At 43.9% G+C, this 3,297-nt stretch overlaps 1 pseudogene; it reads right to left on the reverse strand.

Moving 5' to 3' along the window:
• Window positions 1–1,461: 1,461 nt before the first annotated feature.
• LOC121696131 lies at window positions 1,462–3,008 on the reverse strand (annotated as a pseudogene).
• Window positions 3,009–3,297: the final 289 nt, after the last annotated feature.

Raw genomic sequence — 3,297 nt, forward strand, 5'->3', positions numbered from 1 at the left:
ACTTGATTGAATGTATCATATTGTTGAGATGAGTCACAAAATCATTATATTGGTCACTTGAGCCTTTGAATAGACAAAACACATCATCAACATATCTTTTCCATAGTAAAATATTTTGTTCAAAAGGATTGTTGTTCCAAACATATCTCTCTTCCAAATATCCCATAAATAGACAGGCATAATCTGGTGAGAACCTAGATCCCATGGCCGCCCCTTGTGTCTGCAGGTAGAATTGGTTTTCAAACAGAAAGAAATTCTTATATAACAACATAGAAATCATATCAATCAAAAACTGCGTCGGGGGATGTGTGTCTGTTCGAAGGTTTAAGAAATGTTCCATGGCCACAACACCTTTCTCGTGGGGATGTTAGTATAGAGAGATACCACATCCAACGTGGTCAGGATGATGTTGTGAGAATCACAGTCAATGTGGACGTTGGAGAGCTGTTCAATGAAGTCATTAGTATCACGTAAATATGAAGGTAAGTTTACTACGAGTGGCCTCAGGATACGATCCACATAAAGGGATAGAGGTTCCATCAGGCTGTCGTTGCAAGCGACGAAAGGGCGGCCTGGAGGCTTCACCAAAGTCTTGTGGACCTTTGGTAGAATGTATATGACTGGAGTGACAGGGTGATTAGCGGTCAAGAATCTCAGTTCTGTTTGGGTGATGTAGCCTTTATCCATAGAAACGTGTAGAAAATCGTCAATCTCCTTCTTAAACTCAAGTGTTGGGTTCTTCCCTAGTTTAATGTAGCATCTGGCATTAGACAGTTGAGATGCTATTTCAGTTCTGTAATCGTCTCTGTCCAGTACAATGCCGCCACCTTTATTGGCTGGTTTCCAGACAACGTCCTGTTTTTTGCTTAACTGAGTGAGGATCTTGCGTTCCTGGTTCCCGTAACTTTTGTAGTCGGTGTCAGATATAATCCTATGAATATCTCTGTCAACTAAATTGCAAAATGTAGTGATTGCTGCATTGTTGACGGGAGGGCAAAACTGACTCTTAGGTCTTGGGGCTTGTATCTGGTCATGACAAGTTAATAGCCATTCTGGTCATATTAGAATCAAGCCCTTGAGTGCGCCTCTGCTTTTTTTTTTCTTTTTTCTACTGTACATAACCTATGCTACTAACAGGAGCTAAATGAGTTAGCCACAACACGCTAACATGGCAGTTGTCTACACATATCCCATCCCTTCCACGACAAAAAGTCGACATGTGAATACATTGTACCAATCATGTGGTGTGATGTGAATACATTGAGCCAATCATGTGGTGTGTTGTGAATACATTGAGCCAATCATATGGTGTGTTGTGAAGACATCAGGCCAATCATGTGTTGTGATCTCGCTGCTGAAGTTGGTGTCGTGAAGCCTTGCGCATGTGCATTTCTGCCGAAATAGATGCCCAATAAGTGCCCAAAAAGCGTTGCAATATGGCCGCCGAGTGGAGGGACTTGCCTAAAAGGTCTTTGGTAAAACACCAAAGCACTGGTCAATTATTGGTGTTTGTATGTCTTGGCACAGTCGAACCAGGTGCGTTGCCCAGGTGCGTTGCACCTGCTGCTGGCCCAACTTCTAGAGGTGGATCAGGTGTTGGATCCCTGTGGGGGGCACCATCATCATCATGTAGTCCTTGTTCTCGGGCTGCTGCTGCATGGCGTGGCGTGTTAGCACTAGCGCCTGGCTGAAGCGACTCAGCACCAGCAGGAAGAGGCAGTCCCTCTCCGCCTCGTTCAGGGGGATGACGCTCTCATAGCCCCCCAGAACGTGTCCGCCAACATCCACCGGACTGGGGCTCTCGATCATCATGTGCATAATGGCTATGGCCAGTTCATAGATTACCAAATTTCCCTCACGGGATCAAAAGAGTATATATACTTATACTTAGATGTAGTAACCACTGCTCAAGTCCCCAGAGTCCAAGATGCCCGAGATTTTATGTTGGGAAGAACTGCCCAGTGTCGCCAGAATGTTGTGGTTATAGAAATCCCCATGGTTTATACCTAGCAGGGAAATAGATCAATAGTTCAGTACATTTCTGACCTCTTACAATAACTAACTTCTGACAATAAATGTCACACTACAATCACAGCACAGAGAAGGACTGTTCCAGCAGAGGAATGTTGGACAGACAATGATGTTCTTTCTCTGAAACACATGCAGATTGGGGTGCTCCATCTGAAGACACATTCATAACAGATTACTCCAATACACAAAATTAACCACTGCATGACAAACAATGAATGGATGGATGGATCAATGAATCAATTAAATGGCTGTACACAAATGACAAAATGTTTAAAATAAATTCTTACTTCTTGGAAGATTTTGTTCATGGTGGCAGACATTTTCCCTACTTCGTAGAGGATATTAGGAGAGGAAGGGATCTTGGCAACAGTTGTACCAGGCAAATAAGTCAGCAAACGCACCAGGTACTTCTGAAGCCCGCAGCCACAGTCAGTGATCAGCAGGTAGTGAAGCATTTGTTTAACATGTTGCCAAGAAACAGTCAGTTGTTTCAGGTTGACCAACACATATCACATGCAGTAAAATTGTACACATGTCTACATTCCTTACAGACCTGGGAGCCCTTTGGCTGACTTGATTAGTTACTGACTGATTGATTAGGTACTGATTAATTGACTAGGTACTGATTGATTGATGAACACTGTACCGATCTCCTCTAGACTCATGAGCTGGCCAGTATTAGTAGGAATGGCTGTCTGGGCAGGAAGTCCCCTCTTGTGCAGGAAGTTCATGGCGTGGGTCTGTAGCTCCAGCAGAGTGGGGTTCTGGCTGTCCCCCACATTCATGACCTTCAGCACATACTCCCCACCCTCGCTCACACACACATACTCCCCACCCTCGCTCACACACACATAGACATTTTGGTCGCCGTAACTGGGAAGTGGACGGATCTCAGAATCAGTCAAGCCGAACAGACGTCTAAGTAACTCAGACACCTGTGCATGGGCGACATTTGGTTTGGAGTCCTTTGGTGCCATTCTCCCTGAATAAAAGTCAGTAAACATGGTTTGTTAATCTAGAAATAATAATTTTCTTGCAGTTGCTGTTGTTTCTGTATGTTTTCCTTTTCCTATTTTTTTTTTTTTGTTAAAGGAACACGCCAACATTTTGGTAAATTAGCTCATTCACCATCTCCCCCAGTGTTAGATAAGAAGATACATACCCTTCTCGTCTTTGTGTGTGCAGTAACTCAGTCTGAAGCACCCACTGTTAGCATGGCATAGCTTAGCATTGCTTATTGAGGTGGGCAGTTCCAACCAGCCTATC

Source organism: Alosa sapidissima, chromosome 21, assembly GCF_018492685.1.
Source record: "Alosa sapidissima isolate fAloSap1 chromosome 21, fAloSap1.pri, whole genome shotgun sequence".
Lineage (NCBI taxonomy): Eukaryota > Metazoa > Chordata > Actinopteri > Clupeiformes > Clupeidae > Alosa > Alosa sapidissima.